The 26,443-nt window shown below is 44.7% G+C and overlaps 1 protein-coding gene across 4 annotated transcripts in view; it reads right to left on the reverse strand.

Annotated features, from left to right (window-relative positions):
* The window catches only part of lmf1 (lipase maturation factor 1), a 945,108-nt gene that overhangs the window by 863,987 nt on the left and 54,678 nt on the right, over nucleotides 1-26,443 (reverse strand). The window lies entirely within an intron of this gene.

Genomic DNA, 26,443 nt, shown 5'->3' on the forward strand with positions numbered 1-26,443 from the left:
GGTACTGCAGTCAGTCAGCTTTACAAGTCCTCAAACAGGGCTTGAACCCACAACCTTCTGACCAAGAGGCAACAGTGCGACGTCTGAGTCAAAGTGAGAATGGGGAATGCTAGAACTCATGCCATTACAGCAGAGAAAGTTTAGGAAAATCCATTCAAAGTATTAAAAATTATGAGGAGGAAAAGCTACCATTGCTTGGGGAGTTGGAAATTGGAAGCAGAAATTTATGATTGCCATCAAAAAACAGAAACATGAGGATTAATCTCTTTACATAGAAAGTTATTCAAACACAGAGTAACCTACCAGAATCAATGATGAAAGCACAATTTACAATATTATTTAAAAATACTTCATGGGGTAAAGGGCAGGCTACAAAAATACGTACAGGTAGATAGATCAGAAAGCAAGCCAAACGATCTCCCCCCCAGAACTGTAAAATGTTGTAATTCTGATCATACAGTATGGGTTTGTCAACCATTCATGGATCAAGTCAGGCCCTTACCTTTTACAAAGACCTCCTCAGAGATTAAAGCTTTAGTCACTTCTTCCCCTCCATGGGTTATATAGGACAATGTTTTAGCGATTAAGAATCCATGATTGCAGAAGAACAAGACTATATATTGCCACATGCAGAATACATAAGGCAGGCAGATTATTGAACTTTTACTCAAATCATAATTAGATCTGATGATACCCAGAAATTACCATTAGTTATAACATCAATCCATACAATTAAGCTTCAATAAACATGTCTTTTTACTACTTTGTGATTTTATTTTCCAAAACAGTTCTGCCACACAGTAATCAATCAATCAAATCAAACAGAATTTGGGCATTACCTTTTAAAGACATTTTAAGATACCATACAATTATGCCAATTCTGTTTGTGCTGTCTTTTATTAAAAACATATTGAGAACATGTGTCCTTAGCTCATCTATGGCAGAAATTCAAACTTTTCTGTGTCTGCGTATCTCATAATCACATTTTCATCTAGTCTGTTTGCAATCTGATGTATACTGTGTATGGAATTTTCCTGTAATTTACTGCTAATTATTTTCCAATAAACCAGCAGTAAAACAAAAACAGAGCAGCAGGGGCTTTAAAATGCTTGGGGGGTTGCTGGAGTAGTCACGTAAAAATGAGCGAAAATAATTCAATTTTATGTTCGGAGGAGAGGAAAATATTTATAAAACAACAGCAGAAATGAATCAAACATACCTTAGGATTCAGCTAACGTTAGCAAGCTTCTGGATTGAACACCATTCCTTGAGCAATTAGATCATTTCATTATTTTCAGTGTTGCCCATATCCTGAGAACAACTAAAAAGCGGCAAGAGATTTTTTTTTTTTGAAGTCCACCTGAAAGTGAGGGGAGGCCTTGGCACAACATAAAGCCACAACCTGGTGACTGACAGGCAACAGTGCTACTTCCGAGCCAAAGTGAGAATGGGGAAAGCTAGAACTCATTGCATTACAGCAGAGAAAGTCAAGGTAAATCCATTCCAAGTATTCAAAATTATGCGGGGGGAAAGCTGCGGAGAACGGATGGCTTCGCAATAATGTTACTGCACTCGTAACCCCAGAGGCCCTGGCTAATGTCCTCAGGGTTTTGATCCCACCATGGCATCTGGTTGAATTTAAATTCAATTAATAAAATCTGCAACTGAAAGGTGATCTCAGCAATGGTGGTGATGACAACTATCATCAATTATTGTAAATGCCCATTTGGTTCATTAACGTCCATCCTTTCGGGAAAGAAATCTGACCGCCTTCCCTGGTCTGGCCTACATGGGACTCCAGACCCACAGCAATAAGCGCACAGGCAATTAGGGATGGGCAACAAATACTGGCCTTGCCGGTGATGTCCATATCCCATAAAATAAGAAAAAAAGATGATGCCACATATTGCATTTTAAAATCTCGGTCTGGGTCAAAGGTCAGACTGGAGTACATAATAAAGGTTTTTTAGAAAGTGGGAAGAGGGTGAGATAAATCAAGTTGTTTTTAAACACCTTTAACATTAGAGTATGGAAACCTAAGGGAGGTAAAGAGTTCCAAAGTTCTGAAGTTCAGGTGTGTTGCAAATAAATAAATAAATAACATTCAAGTGACTCCAGCCTGAACTGGAGATCAACATTCAAACCCCCAATGTGTTGTAAAAAAATTCTAAATCATAAGCTGTTGATCATTTGGCCCACATGAATGCTCTGCCATTCAAGACCATCATGGCTAATCTGACTGTGGCCTTAACTCCACTTTCCTGTTGCCCACAACCCTAGACTCACTTATAGATCAAAAGATTTGTGCCAAATCAGCCATGAATATATTCAATGACTCAACCTCCAGTGCTCTCTGGAGGAGTGAATGCCAAAGGCTGGCTGCTCTCAGAGAAATAATTCTTCCTCATCTCATTGACGTTTAATAACATCCAACCATTTATGACTACAATGCTTATTTCAGTCATCGTCATTTTGACATCATCTCAACCACTTGATTAGACTCAGAGTACCTGGAAACGAATAACTGGCCAACTGGTCCATTCTTAGCAATCTGATTGCATGTAAAACAAAAATCAAAAGAGTGAATTTTGAATAGTTCACGATGATCACCAGGACCTTGAAATTAGACAACAGCTCTGAACTTTCCCTAAAGTATTGGAAGAAGAATCGGTGTTCAACGTTGTAGGCTGCTGGTCATTTTTGTTCCATGAAGCAGCAACACCAACTAGCTGTTGATCTTAAATCTTCGTTGGATTCGGGGTTTGAATTGGCCCTCTTAAGAGCGTATATGTGTCTTGCACTTCTGGTGACGATGTAACCATTCTGAAAATTTGAGGACTTCTTACGATAGATATCTCTCAAGGTCAGGTCAGTGGCTGATCTCTATTCTGATGGCGCATTTGATCTTGGCCTCCTTGTTCTTCAGGATGGATTCCTGCTCCTTCCATTCCTGCACCAGTTTTTAACTCATACGAAATTCCCTCGCTGCAGCAGAGTTCTGGATGTGTTATCAAATGTTATGACTTTTAGCTTGAAAACAGCTTCGTATTTTGTTCTTTTTGCTGGAGAATTCATTTCTGTTCATCACTTGCCATGTCGTGAGCGGTGTACTGTGTATGGGTGTGTTTTCAACTCCTGTGCATCTTCTTTGCAACACAACCAAAATCGTCTGCTTAGTCCAATGCGCCGATTTACAGTATAAGCTGACAAAAGCATGTATTTCTGGGGTACAAAATTGAGACTGACAACAAATGCAAGTATAGCATGTCATGACTGAAAAGAGGGGTCAACCTATACGCCTAGTTTATGCAAACACATGAATTTTTGGTGCCCAAAACTCTGGGCTGTGTTTTCCACAGCGATCTACAGCAAACGATGCACAATACTCAACGGGGTAGTTATGCTGCACAAAGTCAACAAAATGATAGGAGTTACACACTGGTTTAACTAAATGTAACATATTGAATGGTTACATTTATAATGCTTTAAATTGCACATTTGTATGTTGACAAATTGTCTTGCTTTCTGTTGCCATGACCAAGACATGATGAGGTATGTCATATCCAGTAACCCATGTCTTGTACCATGTGTCAACACTCAACATCACAACTGCACACCATCATAATCTGCCAGGATCAACTACAGGATCTGACCTGAAGAAGTTGAATTTTTTCAAGACAGAACTGCCAAACATTTCAAACAACAACCACAGCAATGTGTTACCAATGACAACAATGAGTCTGGAAGGATCATACTGTACTGAAAAAGGATTTCTTCTTAAAGCAAAGAAAATGAAACACTTGGTTCAAATTTAGATACGGTAAAAGGTTGTTTAGCAGAATTAAAAAAGTAAAGTCGCCATAGTCCCAGATGACCATGGGCTGCTTTCCCCTTTGAGGGGGGAGAGCTGACTGGTGGTGATTTCGGAGGACCACCACAGCACTGAAATAGGTCACTCTGCCCAACTGGTCGATGCAGGTGTTTATGTTCCACACGAGCTCTTCCATCCTATTTCGTCCACGCCCAGAATATCTCCTGCTGTCCCTTTCCCCTTTAGGAACTTATCCAGCTTCTCCTCAACGTACATTAATGCTCTTTGCCTCAACAATGCCACGTAGTTGCGAATTTCACTTTCACAGGCGTGATATAAACTTCCACAACACGTGATGTGAATACTGAACGAAGCTGAACTAAACACTCACTGACGTTTGGACAACCAGACCTTGAACAATCGAGGTAAAAATTATATAAGCTGTTTCCCCTGGCCACCCCAGAGCAAGTTCAAACAATAAATAATTTGAGATTCATTACTGAGTTCCTGAGATACACAAAAGCTCTGAAGTGCACAAATTGTAATTGTTACATCGCATACTTTTGCACATAATGTACAGAATGCATAGGTCATTTTCTCCTGCGAGTTGGAATTGCTGGTAAAGGACCTGAACCAGGGAGCATATTAACACTGATTACTTTTATTATCCAAGGATCTACAACAGATTAAACTCCTGTAATATCGCAGAAATAAGCATGACATTTGTAGTGTGAAAGGGGTGTGCTGGCTGGTGCCAACCAAGGCAATATCCAGTCTCAGCCACATCATTTACATATTCTGAAATAACATTCATACATTTGTTACAGATTATTTTGAAAAAATGAATGGTGGAACTAATCACAGACTGAAACAATAAGCCCACAAAGCCTCACTTTTATGGGTTATAATGTCATTGGAACCACTTGTAGTAGCTTTCATTAGCACATTGTTTCCTATTTGTTGTGGCTGGTTGAAAACGAGGAAAAGTTCCACATACTTGGTTGAACATGAAATATATGGTGTGTACAATAGACTGTTTATGACTTCAAGTTCTTTGTTTAACTTCCAATCTACATGTCAATAAAGAGAAAATCCATTTACTTGCAGAAATAAATTCTAACACTCCTTCACACATAGAAACTTGAAGACTTAAAAGTTCGAACTTTTTAAGGAGTAACAAGTTAAATACTCTGCTCAGTTGGTAACTGAGCTTCTGAATCAGAATATTATGGATTAAACTCCAGTCCAGGACCTGAGCACATAATCCGAGCTCGATGCATTACGAAAATAGGGCTGCAATATGATAGTGTGATTTGCCCGTACTGATCATTAAGGAGGCGATAAAAGTTCCCACAGCACCATTCAGAGATTTATGATCAGGAAGTCTACCAGTGTGAAAACTAACATTTCAAATCTAACAAAAAAAATTAATATGTTCTTTATTTTGTTCTCCGAGGCAAGCAAGTGCTCATGTTTGGCAACATAACAGCAGTGGTCCACACACAGTAATTCACTTCCAAGCACTTACAGATCTCAGAGATGCAATATAGATCAAACAAATGCAAGATTATCTTTCTTTGTGACAAAAAGATTCCCATTGAAAGTTCCAGGATTTAGACCAGTCAGGATGGTGTGTGGCTTTGAGGGGAATTTGCAGGTGGTCATGTACCTGCTGCCCTTGTTCCTCTGGTGGTAGATGATGCGGATTGGAAGTCGAAGAAGCCTTGGCAAATTGCTGCAATGCATCCTGTAGATAGTCCACAATGCAGCCACTGAATGTTGATGGTTGAGGGGGTGAATGTTTCTGTTGGTGAATAGGGTGCAAATCAAATCAGCTGCTTTGTCCTTGATGGTGGAAAGCTTCTTAAGTTTTGTTAGAGCTACATTCATCTAGACAAGTGGTGAGTATTCCATCACACTCTGGACATGTGCTTCATCAATGGCGGACATGTTTTGGGGTCAGGAGGTAAGTTACTCACTGCACAACTCCCAGTTTCTGACTTTCGCTTGTAGTCACATCGTTTATACAGTTGGACTAGTTTCTCGATGTTGATTGTGAGGATTTGGTGATGGCTGCGTTGAATTCAAAGGAAAGATGTTAGGACCTCTCATTGTCTGGCACCTGCATGGTGCATAGGTTACTTGTCATGTCTCAGCCAAAGGCTGAATGCTGTCCACGACTTGCTACATGTGGGTCAAGACCACTTCAGTATCTGAAGTTTCAAATGGAACTGAACACTGCAATCATCAGCAAACATTCTCATTTCTGACAATATGTTGGAGGGAAGGTCATTGAAGAAGCTGCTGAAGATGTGTGGACCTAGGACAATGTCCTTGGGCTGAGACAATTGACTTCTAACAACTATAACCATACTCCTTTGTACTAGGTGTGACTCCAGCAAGTGAAGAGCTTTCTATCGCATTCAAATTGACTTCAATTTTAATCAGACTCTGGAATGCCACATGCTACCTTCAAGTCAAGGGCAGTCACTCTCACCTCACCTCTGGACTTCAGCTCTTTTCTCCAATTTTGGACCAAGGCCACAATGGGACCTGGAGCTGAGTAATCTTGGTGGAACCCAAACTAAGCATCGGTGAGCGAGTGCTATTCGACAGATCTGTCAATGACACGTTCCCTCACTTTGCTGATGCCTAAAAGCAGACTAATGGGGTAGTAACTGGCTGGGTTAAATTTGTCCTTTTTGTGGCCAGGACACACTTAGACAATTGTCTGCATTGTCCGACGGATGCCAGTGTTGTACTGCACTGGAACAGCTCAGCTAGTTCAGAGGTGCGGCTAGTTCTGGAGAAAAAGTTTTCAGCAGATGTAAGTGAGATATGTAGCCTTCGCTATTACCAAATGTCAGCCATTTCTGGATATCATATGGAGTAAATGGAACAGGGATGGGGACCTCGGGAGGGGGCCAAGATGCATCATCCACGGCATTTATAGCTGAAGATGGTTGCAAAAGTTGCAGTGTTGTCTTTTGTACTGAAGTACTGGGCTACATTGAGGTTAGGGATGTTTAACTGTCTATTGCCATTTAGAATTGAATGTTGCAGACAGCAGAGTTTTTGATCTGTTTGGCACATACATCATCCTGTGATATAGTTTCACCAGGTTGGCATCTCATTTAGGTATGCCTGGTTCTTTGGCCTAATGGTAATGAACGAATGGGAGATATGCCTGACCACGACATTGCAGACTGTAGCGGAATACAATTCTGACCCACAGCACATCATGGATTCCCAGTTTTGACCTGCCAACTATGATTTGAATCTATTCCATTTAGCGGTGTCAGACAACATGATGGATGGATCCTTAGTGTGAAGACGAAAGATCATCTTCACAAGGACTGGACGGTGGTCATTACTACCATTGACAGATGCATTTGAAATAGTTAGATGGGAGAGGACGAGGTCAAGTCAGTTTTCTCTCATGTTTTTCTCTCAACACCTGCCACAGGCCCAGCTGGCAGAAATGTCTTCCAGGGCATGGTCAACTCAGTCAGTAGCGGTGTTACCATGCCACTTTTGCTGGTGGATATTAAAGTCTCTCATTCAGAGTACATTGAAAAATGAAATGAAATGAAAATCGCTTATTGTCACAAGTAGGATTCAAATTAAGTTACTGTGAAAAGCCCCTAGTTGCCACATTCCGGCGCCTGTTCGGGGAGGCTGGTACGGGAATTGAACCGTGCTGATGGTCTCCCTTGGTCTGCTTTCAAAGCCAGCTCTTTAGCCCTGTGTTATACCAGCCCCTTAGCCCTGTGCTAAACCAGCCCCTTACTATCCTCAGTATATCTTCTAAGCGGTGGCCAACATGAAGAAGTACTGATTAATACGCTGAGGGGGTGTGGTAGACAGTAATCAGCAAGATGTTGCCTTCTGCATTTTTAACTTGATGCTATGAAACTTCATTAGGTCTGGCGTCACCGGGGAGTGGAAGGACAGCGGACCCAGAGGGGCGGAGCATCGGAGCAGCGAGTATAAATAAGTTACCTCGGGGATTTTGTCATAATCATAATAATAATCTTTATTAGTGTCACAAGTAGACTTACATTAATACTGCAATTAAGTTATTGTGAAAAAACCCTAGTCGCCACATTCTGGCACCTGTTCGAGTACACTGAGGGAGAATTCAGAATGTCCAATTCACCCAACAAGCACATCTTTTGGGACTTGTGGGAGGAAACCAGAGCACCCGGCCCACTAAAAGCTGAAAATTAAGATAATGCCGTGTTTTGTGGCCACGTTGCACATGAGCGAGAGCGCAACACAGCCGGAAGATCCCGGGAGAGGCCTCTCACGGACATTACGGCAGCCTTCACGCCTCGCGGGATCTACCCAAGTCCCGCGAGGAATCGGAATCTGAAGCACGCCCAAAAGGGCATGACCAAACTTCACATGCCTAAGTTGGTTTTAAACCTACTTAGGCGAACTTACCTGGTATGTACCGGCCTCCCGGACTCTACCAGCCACCCCATGGAAGCTGCAGCCGGGTGACGTTCAGTACTGGTCCACAACAAACATGGACTAGGGTGAACGGCACCTTGGGGGGGGGGGTCTTCCGGTCCATTATCCATGCCTGGGTGGATAGCGAGGGTAGCTCCCTGGCCCTCCCCATGGAATACAGATGCCTTGGTACTGCCAAGGTGCCCAGATGGCACTGCCAGGCAGGGAGGCACACATCCTAAGTGCCAGGGAGGCAGTGCAAGGCTGTCTGGCTGCCAGGGTGTCACTGCGAAGGGTCAGAGCTCAAGGGGGGCCGTACCCATGAAAGGAGGGTGAAGGGGATTTTGAAGGTTGAGGGGGTGCACAGCAGGTAAGTAGCCCCTCTGGGAGGTTGGGTGGGGTGACAGGTGGGCTTCCTGCAGGGTTCTCTGTAAGGTGGCATGGGTGGGCCCGAAAAGGGGGGAGGTGACAGGGATCCCATAGCAGGGCGTCCTCACCTAGGGGGTGTGGGGTAATGCCCATGTGTGTGGGGGGGGGGGGGGGGGGGGTGACATTGCCCATGAGTGGGGGTGAAGCTGACGAAAATGGTAGCTTAACCTCTGAATTCAGCTCCCCAGTGATGAAAAAAATTCTAAGTGTGCGCTAAACCAGTGATAAATTCCCAGGGCCCAAAAAAGTGACAGGGGCTCGATTCAGCCAATTGTGAACAAAATCCCATAGCGAGTGACTGCCGGTACTCACAGTGGCATGAAACACATGGCTATACAACGCAACTCGCATTGTGTAAGGGGCTTCAGTGGGGAACACGTATCCTCGGCTGCACATAACTCCGTTTTGTACACTGAGGAGCTCCGCTCGCCTGAACTACCCAGTGCAGCAAGTGATCGAGACGCCATTTCTCCGAGGACCCCAAAGCAAATTCCCAACCTCCCATCCCCCCCTCCCCCCAGCCCAAACGCACTATGGGAGGGTCCCCGTTCCTCCCTTGCCCCCCACCAACACCCATGCAGGCACACCCAGCCCGATTGCATACGCACGCAAAGAATGCCAGCTTGGCACCTTGACAGTGCCAACCTGGCACCCTGACAGTGCCCATGCCAACTGGTGGTGCCACCTGGGCACCTTTGCCTTGCTAGACTGGCATCCATGTAGCATTGCCAGGGTGCCCAGGTGGCACCAGCAGTGCCAGGGCACCACCATGCCCAAAGGGCATGCAGCAGGGAGCCTCCGGTCCCCTGGGAGATCCCCAAGAGTGCTGTTCGCCTGGTCCCGATTTGTGGGACTCCACTTTTTAAGAAGGGTGAAATGGTGGAACCAGGGAATTACATATCAATGAGCCTAACATCTGTGGTGAGGATATTGCTGGAGTCATCAGGGATGGAGTAATTGAACACCTTGAAAAACTTTGGTCGATCAAGGAGAGCCAACATGGATTTGTGAAGGGATGGTCATGATTGACAAATCTCATTGAATTTTTTGAAGAGGTGACGAAGGTAGTGGACAGGGGAATGTCTATGGATGTTATTTATATGGACTTCCAGAAGGCATTTGATAAAGTCCCACATAAGAGACTGTTAACTAAGGTGGACGCCCACGGAGTTGAGGGCAAATTATTGACATGGTTAGGAAACTGGTTGGGTGGCAGGCGACAGAGTGGAGAAATATGGGTAATTACTCTAATTGGCAGGATGTGACTAGTGGTGTACCACAGGCATCTGTGTTAGGACCTCAATTAGTCACAGTACTCATTAACGGCTTGGATGATGGCATAGAAAGTTGTATATCCAAATTTGCTGATCATACAAAGTTAGGAGGCATTGTCGACAGTCCAGATGAGAGCATAAAATTGCAAGGAGGAATTGACAGACTAGGTGAACGGACAAAATTGTGGCAGATGGAATTTAATGTAAGCAAGTGTGAGGTTATCCATTTTGGACCAAAAAAGGATAGAGTTGGAAATTTTCTAAATGGAAAGCGGTTAAGGACAGTGGATGTCCAAAGGATTCAGGTGCATAGATCTTTAAAATGCAATGGACAAGTGCAGAAAATAACCAAAGAGGTGAATGGAATGCTAGCCTTTATATCTAGTGTGGCCAATCCACCTACCCTGCACACCTTTGGGTTGTGGGGGGAATCCCAGGTAAACATGGGGAGAATGTGCAAACTCCACACGGACAGTGACCCAGAGCTGGGGTTGAACCTGGGACCTCGGCGCTGTGAGGCAGCAGTGCTAACCACCGCACCACCCTGCTGCCCGTTGAGGTTCTGACCTCATATCTACACCATTACTAAGACCACAACTACCACCTTCATAGCTTTATCCAACCCTGCCCTGCCTCAGCACACCTACTGCTGAAACACTCATGCCTTTGTTATGTCTGGACTTGACTACTTCAATTCTCTCCTGACTGGTCTCCCATCTTTCACCATCTGTAAACTTGAGGTAATCCCAAATTTTGCTACATGTGTTCTAACCCACATCTAGACCCATTTACCCATCACCCCGTGCTTACTGAACTACAACTGGTTAGCAATGCCTCAATGGTAAAATGCTCATCCTTATTTCCAAATTCCTCCATGACCTCATCCCTCCCCATCTATCCCCTCTTGCAGTCCTATAGCATTTCTTCCCATATGTCCTTTGGACATCCTCAATTTTAATTGCTCCACGTCAGTTAGCCGCGCCTTCAGCTGCTAAAATATGAATCTCTGGAATTTTCTCCCCAAACATCTACGCCTCTTTACCACTCTTACTTCCCATGATCCAATACTTAAAACCCACTACTTTGACCTTATCGGCCATGTCCTTTTTACATTGCATCCTTATATTCCTAGGAGACTAAAATACATCAAAGGCACTATATCAATGCTTGTTGTTATTTTTGATAGAACATGGGTTCAATGCTCAAATTTTCCCATAGAGTGGATTCCCAATCATTGCTGTACTGGAAAGGGAGGCAGTGGGAAATGTGGCATTTCTACATAGACAGGACCAACATTCTTCGAAAAACAGAATGTATGTCACTCTTGGCGACCCTTGTATTCCTCTTTGCAACAAAGCCACAATAGGACCTATCAGAAAATACCTACCCAACTCATTGATTAAGTGGATGGCATACGACTAGGATATGCAAAAGTAAATGTAAAAAAGAGTGGATAATAAAAATGACATAAACTAGGGAGATACTTTTTTAAAATAAAAATTGTGTTCAAACACAAGGCCCTAACAACATAAATTAGAGGAAAAAGTCTTGGAAATCAATTAAAATAGGAGGTGTGTGTATGGAGCTGGGGAAAGGCGGTAAATTACCATAATTTAGTGAAAAAACAACTGCAATTAGATAAATGACCTTCTCTGCAGTCCTCTTACAGAGCAAGACTCGGTAACTCTGTTCATACAACCAATACGTGTGAAAAAAAGACATATGAGAAAAACAAAAGGATTATTTACATATATTTAAAACACTTGCATTGGCAAAAATATACTGCATCTAGATCTACAGCTAACCAAGATGTAACCACAGAAACAGCATGACCTGTATTGATTTCTCCACAACATGACAAATAAAGTCGCAAATTCATTTACAAAAATTAAATCAACTAAAGGATGAACCCCCAAAACACGGGGAAGAATACAACGCATCAATATAAACCAGTATTCAGAAAATAATGTTTAATAAGACAAAGGATATTTTGCTGCCAGACAGAGAAACAGTTGGACCTGTATTGTGTTTTAGCGCTCCATGCAAGCTGTCAAAATGCTTGACAAAATTAATCTCCCCTTTGGATTTCAGTATATTTTTATCAACAGCATCCTTAGAATTTGAAACTGAAATGAAAATTGAATGAAAATCGCTTATTGTCACAAGTAGGCTTCAAATGAAGTTACTGTGAAAAGCCCCAAGTCGCCACATTCCGGCGCCTGTTCGGGGAGGCTGGAACGGGAATTTATCCGTGCTGCTGGCCTGCCTTGGTCTGCTTTAAAAGCCAGCTATTGAGCCCTGTGCTAAACCAGCCCCTCTCCTGGTTGAGGACTATCATGGTCGCGGAACATCTTTTGGCAAAACATACCAAATCAAACCGCGAAAAGACACAGCCAAAACAAGAATGAGAAATCAAAAGAAAAATAGGGTTTCTACAAAAACAAAATCATGGAATATTATAAAACAGTGGGAGGCCATTTGGCCCATTGTACCTGTACTAGCTCTTTGATAATTATTCCTTCAGTCCCACTTTCCTGAGCTTCCCCAACAGCCCATTCACAGAAGGAAATATGAAATTTAGCAGCAATAAAGTATCGATATTCGGATGCAAAATGAAACATAAAGTCAACTTTAAACTTCATGGTGACTTGTTTGTCAATTTCCCACACGCTGTTCCAGGAAACCTCTCAAGGAAGATGCATAACATATGTTCCTGTATTTTCCACTCACCGTCTCCCATTTCCAGTTACTGTCTTAACAATTAGAGAAAAATAACTGGATCCTGCTGTCACTCAATGCAATAAAGTACTCATTTCCAATTTGTGAAAAGAATCGCCTCCCCTACCGTCCCGCCACCATGAACGTGAAATGAGAACCAAGGAATGCTCAACTAATTTGATTACCAAGTGCAACAAGTCATCTTGTGGTTGATCAGTTGACATTTTTTGGCCTTAAATGTTCAAAATGTTGAATCACAACATGAATCTGAAGCATCCAACAATTGAAATATCTGCATGGGATAATCTGAGGAAGATAATTGGAGCACTGTGTGCAGTCAGCCAGTATTTGAGGTTTCTAAATTATGACTTAATCTATACATCTCGGTCTTGAAATTTTTACTTGGCTGTTCTGTGCTGTTCCAACAGGCATCCTCCTTTATGACAAAAGAAGTTGCCAGAAATACTTAATTTCAAAAAAATCTGTGGTTTTTGAAAAAAAATGTAATTAAGAGGCAAGTTCAATGGCAGCAGAGACCATTTTTTTAAACAATTCTCTCAATGATGAATTTTTTTTTGATATCTGCTCTAAAATGCCTAACACTAGCGTGTGCCTGATTCCAGCAGTTCAATTTCAACGAATATTTCAACTTAAAACTGTCCTCTACATTCCCCTTTGTCCTTATAAAATCACTTAATGCCTCTTTCCTAGTCTGAAAAACGCAAACTTTTCCGGTCTTTCATCAGAACTCAAATCCCAGACCATGGGCGGGATTCTCCCCTACCCGGTGGGGCGGGGGGTCCCGGCGGGATGGAGTGGCATGAACTACTCTGGCGTCATGCCGCCCCAAAGGTGCGGACATCTCCGCACCTTTAGGGCCAAGTCCTAACATTGAGGGGCTAGGCCCGCGCCGGAGCGGTTGGCGCCACGGCCGGCGGTAACAGCCTTTGGTGCCACGCCAGCCGGGGCTGAAGGGACTTCGCCGGCCAGCGGAAGTCTGCGCATGTGCCGGAGCATCAGCGGCTGCTGACATCATCCCCGCACATGCGCAGGGGAGGGGGTTACTTCTGCCTGCGCCATCATGAAGACTATGGGGAATGCGGAAGGAAAAGAGTGCCCCCACAGCACAGGCCTGCCCGCCGATCGGTGGGCCCCGATCGCGGGCCAGGCCACCGTGGGGGCACCCCCCCGGGGCCAGATCACCCCGCGCCGCACCGCCTGGTCCCGCCGGTAAGGTAGGTGGTTTGATTCAAGCCGGCGGGACCGGCATGACAGCGGCGGGACTTCGGCCCATCGCGGGTCGGAGAATCGGCGGGGAGGCCCGCTGACAGGCGCGGCACGATTCCCGCCCCCGCCGAATCTCTGGTGCCGGAGACTTCGGGAGACGGCGGGGGCGGGATTCACGCCGGCCCCCGGCGATTCTCCGACCCGGCGTGGGGTCGGAGAATCCCGCCCCATGTTTTTTTCCCTCTCTCTGCAGTGCTTCCAGTGCTCATTGACATCCTATAGAGCTCACTCTCTTGCTGTCAAGATCATTTGGACTTGGCGATATTAAAGTGGACTTCCTTTCAAATGTTTTTTTTTATCTACAAAATAGGGAAACATTCTATTTGAGGGCTAGATATTCTTCATCGGTGATATATATATAAGTTTAATTACTCCCCAGAACAATTGCCTCAAAGTGTGGAGTAATGTAAAAAGCTATACACAGTCCAGCAACATGAGTGTGCAAATATGGTCGTCTGGAGAATATTGTAGGAATGCACTGATAACAGGAAATTTGAACATTTTTCAAAACTCAATTGAGATGTGTTCAATCATCGTCTCATCTAATGCAATGTAATTTTCAACGTTGACAGTAATTAATAATGAATGCTATAGCCTAGTCGGAAAAGCAACCCAGAAATCAAGAGTTTACATCCACCATGGGAAACTGTGAAATTAAACTCAATAAATCTGATAATTTGTCGGCTAGCATATTAGAAAAAGCTAACTGGCCCAATAATGTTCTTTTGCGAAAAAAACATGCATCCGTGACATGTGGATTAGCCTGTATGTTACTCCAGTCGCACACTACGGGCACAGTTTACTGGTCACGTCGTGCCCCAATGGAACTACCCAAGTACTGTGAAGCGTCAGGATCAGGAACCCGCCCACAATGGACGGCACCAAGTCACGCTCGCGTAAGTAGGCCTGAAATCTACTTAAGGCCACTTACCTGGTACCTATCAGCTTCCTAGGATCTACTGGTGTTCCCAGAGAGGCCGCAGCCGGGGGCCATTCAGTACTGGTCCATAGAACATGAACCAGGCGAATCAGCGCCCGGGGATGGTCTCCCAGGCTATCGGTGGCCCCTGGGTGGTTAGGGATAATGCCCCACTGACTCCCCCCAGAATATAGGCACCTTAGCACTGCCACCTGGGCTGTGCCTGGGTGGCACTACCAAGCCAACTGGAGCACTGCCAGGGTGACAGTGCAAGAGTACTAGGGTGGCACTGTCAAGACTCAGAGCCCGAGGGGGCCATACCCATGAAAGGAGGGTGCAGGGTGTATGAAGGATGGGAGGAGGGTGCAGGGCAGGTAAGAAGGGGCATTTGGGAGGTTGGGGGGTGACGGGTGGGGGACCTGGAGGGGGTACCTGTAAGAGAGTGTGGGGGGAGGCCTGAAGAGGGGAACACCCAGGGACCCCATAGTGGGGTATCCTCATTTGTGGGAATAATGCCCATGTGTGTGGGGGGTGACATTGCCCATGGGTAGGGGTGGACCCACACGCTCACTTAGAGATTGAGGCACCTTTTCAAAATGGCGGCCCGATCTTAGAGTTTAACTACTCCGTGATGAAAAAAATTCTAAGTGTGGGCTAAACCGGTGAGAAACTCCCCAGGGCCAAAATATGTGACTACATGTGGTTACATAGCAGTGGAAAACCCGTTGGCAAAGCTGGCAGGAAACTCCCAGCAAAAATGACACCTAGTAAAAATTCCATTAAATCCCGCCCTACGTGTTTGACTTTTAATATCCTCCGGTTAACTGGGAATGAGCAACAAATATTAACTTGTCAGCATTGCCCACAACTGATAAGCAAGTTAAAAAATGAGAAAAAAATATACAGAATGATCATTTTTTGAAACCACGGATTTTTCCAACACTGAGATATGGTGCCTTATGACAATGTTTTCTTTTTCTCCTCTTGCAGACTTGGTGGTTCAAGAATGCTTCAAATCTTTGCAAGAAAGATTTCAACGTGCAGATTAATTTAAAAAAGGGTCTGCAGATTTTCCAGGGCTTATTCTTTAATAATTAGAAATTGATACATAAGAGCACTCAATGATTCAGGTGACTGCCATATCCTTCCCATCTAAAATGTACTTTTTAGACGGTTACATATTATCCAATTCACTCTCACAGGAACAAGGCCAGTACTAAGTTTGTCATTGGTAGCAGAAACCAGATGTTGGAACTGCAGCGTTCAAAGGACAGAAATATATCTGAACAACACGAAGTGCAGAGACTGCGCTCTCATTCTGCACAAATATTGCCCATTTTTTGTGAGCAATCCGAAATGAAGGACGAATGTCCACACTGCAAGATCCCAACTGAAGTCAAAACAGAGCAGAACGGAAAAGGAGACAAGTCGGGGACTAATCATAAAATTCTAAATCTTGGTTTTTGAAGACATGGAGATCGTTAAGAGGAAGTGAAAACTGAAGAACCACAGGATTGCATGTATTCAAAAAGACCAGTAAAGATGCTGTCAGAACTACCCTAGCTCTGGCAATGCCAAACTTTAAACACATATACTGTACAAGTCGGAATTTCACAAAAGTATCTGTGCATTTTGCTATTTCCGTGACGTTAAAAGAAACATAATTAAAGGCAACTGATTTCAATTGTTCATTTCAGGATTTTTTTTGTGTGGCACAACTACAAAGATCACACTGGCATTATTTCAGTTTTACAATAAAAATTGGATTGACAATTAAATAAAAAGCACCCAAAAGACAAAAAGCTTATAGTTCAATCCCATACCCTTCAGTTGCCGTCAACAACTTCTGACCCACAGACTTCAGCACATTATCTGACCTTGTTATCCCTGTCCCAATAAAACTCTTCTTTTCCAATATGCAGGAACGGAAAAGTTCGAATTAACCTAGCATCTACAGCTTTTGGGGGTGAAGATAGTTCCAAACGTTTACCACGTTTGTGTGAAAAGGTGCTTTCTGATTTTACCCTTGAAGGACCAAGATCTAATTTCACTAAGCATTTGCAGTACTGAAATATGCCTTTCACACTATCAGGTCCACGTTGGTATTTATGCGCGACATGAGCCTCCTCCCACCATTTTTCCCATCAATATATCCCTCTATTTCGCTCTCCTCTATGAGCTAAATTTAGCTTTTTCTTGCGTGCATGCATGCTACAGCTACTCCCTGTGGTAGCAAGTTCTACCGTCTATCCACTTTCCACATAAGAAGTTTCTCCTGAATTCCTTATTGGGTTTATTACTATTTTCGTTTTCTGGCCACTAGTTTGTATACTGCCCACAGCCGGAAACATCTCTAAATCTACCACGTCAAAATCCTTCATAATCTATCAGATCGCTCCTCAGATCTCTCTTTTCCAAAGGAAGAGTCCCAGCCTGTTCAATCTTTCCCAGGGCTAAACGGTATGGAAAGCAAACACAATGAATCTGAACAGGCAACATACACGGTGGAGCTCATTGCAATGTAGATGGCAGCAATTATAGCAGCAACGGGCAAAAACAATTCATTTGTGCATCATTTTCGCCTGAGACGGTAAATAGCACGCTCACTCAATATAGTGGATAATGGGATACCAAATAAAACCTCGAAAATTACGATATAACTGAAATTAAGCAGTATCTGCCCTTTGTGTGATAGTGTTTAAAAATAATTATAATGTACTCAAATGGGTTAACGGTAAGTCCCTGGACATACAACATGGTAATGTGTTATTTGACCATGCAGTGACCTATATCAGAATGACTGATGAATAAAATAATTATGCTTGAATGAACTGTAGCACGTATGCACAGTGCACAATTGCTTCCTTAACAGATTTCGATTACCGTTATATAGATGTAATAAATGCTAAAGTGTGTGTGTAGCTGACAATATTCATTAATTTCAAGCAATGGCACATAGCAAGATGCATACAGAAAGGAAGCAGGGTGCATTAAAATTACCCTTTTTCGAGGCGGTAGCAGCGATTTTCCATTTTCTAAAGAGTCACTAAAAATAGAAACCAAAATCTGTAAAGGATCTGTTTTCAGGATGAGTAATAATGAACAAAATCAAGTATGATAAAAGCAATAATCTTTCAGCTCACTCAGAAATTACACAGTGACAAGCATGACTTTTCACATTGAAACCATTCAGAATATTGTGCATGCACTGCAACACGATGTAATCTGTGTTTTAATCTGATAAGAATTTGTTTCATCATGGAATAAAGTGCAACATGATGTGGGTTGCATATTTTAACTAGGGAAAACATTCCTCAGTTTTGCTCAAGAAAGCAGCTACAGATCTAGATGTCTTTAAAATTGATATGTCTTGTAAGAAATATTTCCAGTGAGAGTTGTACAGCAAATCAGTTTTCATGGCTACATTTACCACAGCATTATATGCAAGCAAAATCTTTAATGGCATTAAACCATGAAAGTCACTAAAATCAAAGAATAAACTGAAGCATTTAGGATTTTCATACGCTTTAGTTACCTTACGGCAAGACTTCCAATGGGTGAAGGGCATTTGCAAACATTAAATACTCTTGCACTACACTTGTGTGTACGTTATTTTACAAACCTGTCAAATCACCTGTAATTTCCTCTACTCTAACAAAAATTCCCTGTATTTTTCTGGTAGCATTTAGAATATAGACTGGTTGATCCAAACACTCTGTGTGCTGTCATTTCTAATTCTAAATAAAACACACAAGCATTGTTTCTCAGACCACCAACCCTCACCTCCAACCTCCAAAACTTTTGAAATATTTTCTGCCACTGATTGTAGTATAAGAGTCTGCCACATATGGAGATAACATGGGAATAAGTACTGTACTGCCCTCACAGTGATATAAGAGAACGCATGACGCACACCTAGGGGGTCAGTCTAATGTTGAATAGAGCCATGAACACAAGCAAGTATTGGACAGCGCCTCGTTTGAACCTTTTACTATATAAATGTGCATAGTTCTTGTACTTAATACATATCGTTAACATAAAGACTACAATAACTTCATTAAGGCTTACAGAACGGTATCCAACAACACAATGCCCGGGTCCCCCAGCGTCACATTTATGGGATACCCCTACGATGCGCTGGGAATCTCCTTGGAGGTTCCAACATAAGGGTCTACCCAGCAATTGCCCAGAAGAGCTAACTTCTTTTGGATAATTGCACTGGGTTGAGAACCATCCGACAGAAGCAATTTAAATTGCTAATTCTGAATGGTTCCAGCAGTTCCCCTGACCCACATCCTTTTCTCCTAGATCTGCCTCCCCTCCCGGACCCCTCCGCACCAGCAAAAAGAGGGAGTGACTGGCGATTGACTTACCTGTCTGTACCCCAGTTACTCCACGACGATCCTGCTGGGGTTCAGCTTCCCTGCTCCTATCTACCCCAGCCTGAGTGAGGAAAGTAAGGCGAGACAGGAGGTTAGGAATCCCAGCGCAGGCAACTCTGGCGCGATTGCCACTCTGTAGAAGTTACGGACCATAGTATCAGTGAATTGAAAAACACAAAACCTCACGAAAATGCAGAGACAAACTAAAGTCCTGCAAGACGAAAGAAAAATTTGACAAATCGTTCTGACCTGAAGAAAAGTTCAAGAAATAGACGTTGCGGAGATAAAGCGCCAGAGAAAAGCTCCAAAGAATGGTTTGGAAGCTGAAGGCAGAAATTTGAAATTTCTCACTGCAGCAGAAGGCACTGTGGGATCTCTTGGCATTCTAGCTTCAATTCCCAATGTGCAGAGTCAATGAACCTGGCATGGGTGGGCTAAGGGATTTAAATTCCAGGATACAGCAATGATGCACGATCAATTACACAAAAGACTCAGATTGGTACAACTGTGGCTTTATTACAGTCAGATGCGTGGCCTCCTACTGCAGCTGGCGAAATGGCTGATCAGGAGGAGGTCACGCATATTTATACGGCTCTTTGTGGGCGGAGCTAGCCGGCAGGGGTTACCGGTGAACCTGTAGTGCAGGTCCTACCATACATCCCCTAATACAGGTGCACAGTGATTCACCACATTCACCCCCTGTTAAAAATGAGTCAGGCGGGGGTGGCGTGGAAATACATACAGATTTACAAATAATTTACAGTGGGGAGGTGAAAACAATATGTCCATTTAGGTAGTCCGGTGCCCGACAGAGGTTAAGTCGGTCCAGTGGTTTGACGGTTCGCTGGGAGCGACGTAATGGTGACGGCGATATCGGTGCTGGCGTCGTCGACGTCGGTGCTGGCGATGTTGGTGCTGGCCAGTAGTCGGATGACTCTGGGAGCGTGCCAAAATCTTCCTCGTCCTCTAGCGTGGGCAGGGGAAGGAGGGATGGACCTGGTGGGGCTAATGTTGGGAGCTCCGGGGGAGGGGTGTTGGTGCGTGGGTGGGGAAGTGTGTGGGAGTGGAACCTGAGGGAGGCAGGTCCCCGAGTGAGACCGTATCCTGGGGGCCGTCGGGGAACTCCACATAGGCATACTGGGGGTTGGCGTGGAGCAAGTGTACCCTGTCCACCAACGGGTCCACCTTGTGGAGTCGGGCTTGCCTACATAGAAGGACCGGTCCTGGAGCTGTGAGCCAAGTCGGGAGCGACACCCCGGATGTGGACGTCCTGGGGAAGGTAAAAACACGTTCATGGGGTGTGTTGTGGCAGTGCACAGTAGAGACTGTATGGAGGTTTTTATGGAGTGTAGTCCATCAGGGAGGACCTGTTACCAGCGAGAGGCTGGGAGGTTTCTGGACCGTAGGGCCAGCTGGACGGCCCTCCAAACCGTCCCGTTCTCCCTTTCTACCTGCCCATTTCTCCGGGGGTTGTAGCTGGTCATCCTGCTGGAGGCGATACCCCAGCTAAGCAGGAACTGACGCAGCTCATCGCTCATGAATGAGGATCCCCTGTCACTGTGGATGCAGTCGGGGAAACAAATCAGAGCAAAGATAGTGTTGAGGGCCTTGATGACGGTGGCGAAGGGGAACCTGGAGAATTCATCGACCACACTGAGGATATATGTGTTGCGGTCGGAGGAGGGGAGGGGCCCCATGAAATCCACACCGAGGCGTTCAAAGGGGCGGGAGGCCTTCACCAGGTGCGTGCGGTCCGGCCGGTAGAAGTGCGGCTTGCACTCCGCACAGACCTGGCAGTCTCTGGTGACTGTCCGTACGTTCTCGACGGAGTAGGGCAGATTGCAGGGTTTGATGAGGTGGTACAATCGAGTGACCCCGGGTGACAAAGGCTGTAGTGCAGAGCACGGAGTTGGTCTACTTGTGCGCTGGCACATGTACCTCGGCAGAGGGCGTCACGCATCTGACTGTAATAAATTGATGGACGATCAATTGCACGAAAGACTAAGATTGGTACAACTGTGGCTTTATTACAGTCAGATGCGTGGCCTCCTACTGCAGCTGGCGAAATGGCTGATCAGGAGGAGGTCACGCATATTTATATGGCTCCTTGTGGGTGGAGCCAGCCGTAAGGGGCTACCGGCGAACCTGTAGTGCAGGTCCTACCGTACATCCCCTAATACAGGTGCACAGTGGTTCACCACAAGCAAGTCTTGAGAAACTTTTAAATAGCTCAGTGCTTAGACATTGCCATTTAAAAACTCCTTTGGTGAAAACAGATTCACGAGTTCTTCCAAAAGGGAAGTATCAATTAACTTGGAAGAATCGCAACTAAAGAACCAACTTTAAAGACTGGCAATGGCCAGGATGCAATGTTTACGTACCCCTAAAGAACAGCACTGAAATGCAAAAGTTTGGCGCTAGTCAATCCAGTCAGCCACTACCGTAGTTTCCGGACTATAAGCCGCTACTTATTTCACACGTTTTGAACCTCGCGGCTTATACAACGACGCGGCTTATTTATGGATTTTTCCCGCTTTCTTTTCACTAAACCAATGAAATTGCGTAACGGGTCAAGGTAAAACAATGTAACTTTTTAGTTTACTGTTTAGATTAAATCGAGCGCGCTCAAACATCCCATCATTCTGATTACGGTAGTCATTTTGTCACCCTCATCATGGCAAAGACACGGAGAAATGCATATGATGCAGCTTTCAAGTTGAAGGCGATCGATCTGGCTGTTGGAAAAGGAAATAGAGCTGCTGCACTAGAGCTTGGTCTTAATGAGTCGATGATAAGACGTTGGAAACAGCAGCGTGAGGAATTGACTCAGTGCAAAAAGACAACTAAAGCTTTCAGAGGGAAGAAAAGCAGATGGCCCGAACTAGAAAATGAGCTCGAAGACTGGGTCAACATGCAGAGAGCAGACGGCCGAGGTGTTTCAACTGTACAGATCCGACTGAAAGCCAAAACAATCGCCACCGCAATGAAGTTTGAGAATTTTAGAGGTGGACCATCGTGGTGTCTCAGATTTATGAGACGTAAAGGCCTGTCCATCAGGGTACGGACGAGTTTGTGTCAGCAGCTCCCTCCCGACTACGAGGAAAAAATTTCAAACTTCCGCAAATTCATTGATGCAAAGATAGCAGAGCATTCCATTGGCCCGCACAATATCATAAATATGGATGAGGTTCCTCTGACATTTGACCTGCCTCTCACTCGGACTGTCAACAGGAAAGGTGAATCATCCGTCATGCTGAAAACAACTGGGCATGAAAAAACGCACTTCACCTGTGTTCTGAGTTGCACGGCATCGGGAGAAAAGCTTCCACCGATGGTGATTTTTAAACGCACGACGATACCAAAAGAAAAATTCCCTACAGGAATTGTTGTGAAAGTCAACAAGAAAGGATGGATGACGGAAAGCCTAATGCACGAATGGCATACGGAGTGCTACGGCAAGCGACCGGGAGGATTCTTTCACAGGAACAAGGCATTGCTCGTTTTGGACAGCATGAGGGCCCACATAACAGATTCTGTGAAAGAAGCCATCAAGAGGACGAACTCAATTCCAGCTGTGATTCCTGGGGGCACAACAAAGTATTTACAGCCACTCGACATCAGTTTAAATCGTGCATTTAAGGTGGCGCTTCGTGTTCAGTGGGAGGCTTGGATGACAAGTGGGGAGAAATCCTTCACTAAAACGGGCCGCATGCGAAGAGCAACTTATGGTCAAGTCTGCCAGTGGGTCCTGACAGCGTGGAGCATTGTTAAAAAATCCACTATCATCAACGGGTTTCGAAAAGCTGGATTGCTGCGTGTTGAAGAGGGCAGCATGAGCTCAGCGGGAAATTTGCCTCCGGATGAAAGTGATGAGAGCGACAATGAAAACAATCCAACATCGGATGAAGCAATTCTGAGGCTATTCAACTCTGACACTGAAGGAGATGACTTCAGTGGTTTCAGTGCACAAGAGGAGGATAGTGACTCTGATCACCTGGGTTGGTGATATCTTGATTACGATCAGTAATAAAATACTTCTTTTTACACATGATTTATTTATTTTTAATGTTTCAAACTGATGATTCTATGTTAATCTTAAGAGCTTAATCGGATTGATTTCGCTCCACAGTGACCAATGACTTTCTTGGTAGGCTATTCTTTACCGCTAATTTTTTATTTTTGTTACAAGCCGTATTTCGTTAAGGCCTGTGTAAAGCTCATTTGTTTCAATGTACCGGTAAGCACCTGCGGCTTATATACGTGTGCGGTTTATTTATGTTCAAAATAAAAAAAAATTTCAAAATCAGTGGGTGCAGCTTATAGTCAGGTGCGCTTTATAGTCCGGAAATTACGGTACTTAAAATATTTTCAAAGCGGAGCATGAGCGCATTTTCAGCGGGAACTCTCCAAAACCAGCAAGCACGGGTAAACCCTGCCACTTCAAACAAACAGTGGTGCCAGCATGAATTTCAACGGCTTCTTAAAAGCTGAACTGAGATGAAAATCTTTTAACCATGAGTCTGATATCCACTCTTCCAAATCAATTTGGACTTCTCCAAGGCTCAGGTCATTCAGGTAATGAGGGACATTGGAGAAAAAGATTCCTTAGATACAGAATTGCTTCAGGTCTGGATAAAAAGGTATACGGCAAGATTATTATTCAAGGTGCAGCACTGAGGCTGGAACCACGTCTCCCTCAAGTTATTGGGGGAGATCAGACGGGTTTTGTTAAGACTGGCAATTGTTGTCTAACGCGGCAATTGCTAAATATGGTGCTTTCCCTGTCTGAGGGGACGGATTCCGAGGTAATCATTGCATTAGATGCCAAAGAGACATTCAATAGGCTAGAATGGGGGTATCATTTTGCAGTTTTGAAGAAGTTTGGGTTGGGGCCCAAGTTTATGCCTTGGATACAACTGGTGTACAAAGCCCCAAGAACTAGCGTCCGCACCAATAACATGACCTCAGGGTATTTCCAGTTAAATAGGAGAATGAGGCAGGGGTGCCCTATGTCGGTGTTTTTCAAACTTCTTTTCCGGGGACCCAATTTTACCAACCAGCCAACCTTTGGGACCCACGCCGGCCGACCTCTGTAAACCACCATTTTCTCTTACCTTTAATGCGAGAGGTGAAACTGCTTGGTCCTCATAATCTCACTGCAATCAGGTTCACAGGAGGAGAGGTAAGACATAGTTAGCATCCAAGTTTCATCAGCAAACGAATCAGCCAGAGAGGGCAATTTCTCGAGGAGGAAAGCGCGGATTTCGTACCTCAATTCGTAAACTCTGAGCAGCTCCCCTTTAGACTGATCATTACAGTAACTCTTCAAGCGGATGAAGTCCACTGTCATTGGGATTGACTGGACACTGTTTTGATTCAATGCTTTAATGTAGTCTAAAAGGTCAGCAAGACATTTATAGCCACCGTTCAGTACACAGAGGATGAGATGTGATGATTTCCGATGGTTTTCATTATATCCCTTGCCAAATGTTCAATTCTGTCCATGATTAAACCATGAGGAATATATACCCTCTCCAGATCATTTGAGTAATGTTTAGGGATGCAAAACAGATCAAGGTGATAGCCTTGTTCATTATCGGTTATCACCACGCAGTCAGCCACCGCCATGTCGCTATACACTTTGATCCCGGGTTCAGGTCCCAACACTCCCGGCCCGCATGTGCACTGATAAGCAGGCATGCATGCGCAGTGCTCCCGCATTTTTTTAGCTAGTCGCGGCTGTCAATTTCAAAGTCGTTTGCAGCCGGCTGTGCGTGTGAATTCCCACGATCGAGAAGGCTGCGATGGGCGACCCTCCCGACACCCGCTTGTGACCCACCTGTGGGTCGCAACCACCACTTTTAAAATGCCTGCCCTAGGTCCCCCCTCTTGTTTGCATTGATGATAGCCTTTGGCCATCACCTTGGGGGCATCAGATATGTGGAGGGGAATAGTGAGGGGACGCGTGGACCACTAGGTGTCCCTGCATGCTGATGAACCCGGTCTGCACCATGTGCGATATATTGGAACTGCTGAGGCACTTTGGCTCTTTTTCAGGGTTCAAGCTGAACCTGAAAAAAAGTGAGTGCTTTCCTGTTAATCCCCGGGTTAGGGAGTTAATCTAGGGGTGCTACCTTTTGATATGGCTGGTTCCAGCGTTAGGTATCTGGGGGTTCAAGTAGCCCAGGAGTGAGCCCATCTCCATAAACTATATGGACTTAGTAGGCAAGGTTAGGACCGGTCTGCAAAGGTGGGATAATCTTCCACCTGTCCATAGTGAGCAGGGTTCAGTCAGTCAAGATGGATATTTTGCTGAGATTTTTGTTTTTTTTCCCCAGTGTTTGTCGGTCTTCCTCCATATATCCTTTTATGGGGGAGTCGAAAAGTTGATTACGTCCATTTTTATGGGCAGGCATGACCACGAGAATTCAGAGGACAGACCTTCAAAGGGATAGGCAGTCAGGGGCTTTGCGTTGCCAAACTTGATATTTTATTACTGGGCAGAGAATGCAGAGAAGGTGTTAGGTTGGTACAGTGATCCGGGAGTTACGTGGGTGCAGATGGAATCGAAGTCGGGTAGAGGATCTAGGTTGGTGGCATTAGTGACGGCCTCGCTCCCATTCTCACCGGCAAAGTGTTCGGCAAATCCAGTGTTTGTCTCCTCTTTGGAGATATGGAGACAATTTCAACAGCTTTTTAAATTGGAGTTAGTGTCAAAGCTGGCTCTCATTTGTGCGAATCATCTGCTCGATCCTGCGAGATAGATGCCACTTTCTGGGGTGGGAGGGGAAGGGGTTGGAGCGAATGGGTGATCTTCTCCTGGAGGGGCGGCTTGCCAGTTTAGAGCAACTGTCGGAGAAATTTGGGCTCTCTCAACCTGACTTATTCAGATATTTACAAGTTCAAACCTTTACAAAATAGGTTTTCCCGAGATTCCCCATGGTGCCGACAACCTCTCTAATGGAGAGGGTTCTTTCGCTCGCAGGGTCGGTGGAAGGGAGCACCTCCGGTATTTATGGGCGGATTATATCGGAGGTGTCAGTGTTGGTGGAAGTGGTTACATCCAGGTGGGAGGAGGAATTTGGGCCCATTTTAGATGACGGGGTGTGGAGCGAGGCCCTGAGGAGAGTGAACTCCATGTCCTCGTGTGCGAGGCTTGGTTCAAACC

The sequence above is a fragment of the Scyliorhinus canicula genome, chromosome 15 (assembly GCF_902713615.1).
Source record: "Scyliorhinus canicula chromosome 15, sScyCan1.1, whole genome shotgun sequence".
Lineage (NCBI taxonomy): Eukaryota > Metazoa > Chordata > Chondrichthyes > Carcharhiniformes > Scyliorhinidae > Scyliorhinus > Scyliorhinus canicula.